Below are 292 nucleotides of genomic sequence, written 5' to 3' on the forward strand. Positions count from 1 at the left end.
TGGGCCTTCATGACACAAGCACATGGTTAGGGACAGCTTGGTTTAGCCGCTTAGGCTTGGATTTTATTTCCTTGGGCCCTCTTATTCATTGATGCTCAAAGCCTTGGATCCTTTTTACCCTTGCCTTTTGGTTTTAAGGGCTATTGGCTTTTTCTGCTTGCTTTCTCTCTCTCTCTTTTTTTGTTCGCAAGCTTTTGTTTTTCACTGCTTTTTCTTGCTTCAAGAATCAATTTCATGATATTTTAGATTATCAATAACATTTCTCTTTGTTCATCATTCTTTCAAGAGCCAA

This window comes from Arachis duranensis, chromosome 4 (genome assembly GCF_000817695.3).
Source record: "Arachis duranensis cultivar V14167 chromosome 4, aradu.V14167.gnm2.J7QH, whole genome shotgun sequence".
NCBI classification, from domain to species: Eukaryota; Viridiplantae; Streptophyta; class Magnoliopsida; order Fabales; family Fabaceae; genus Arachis; species Arachis duranensis.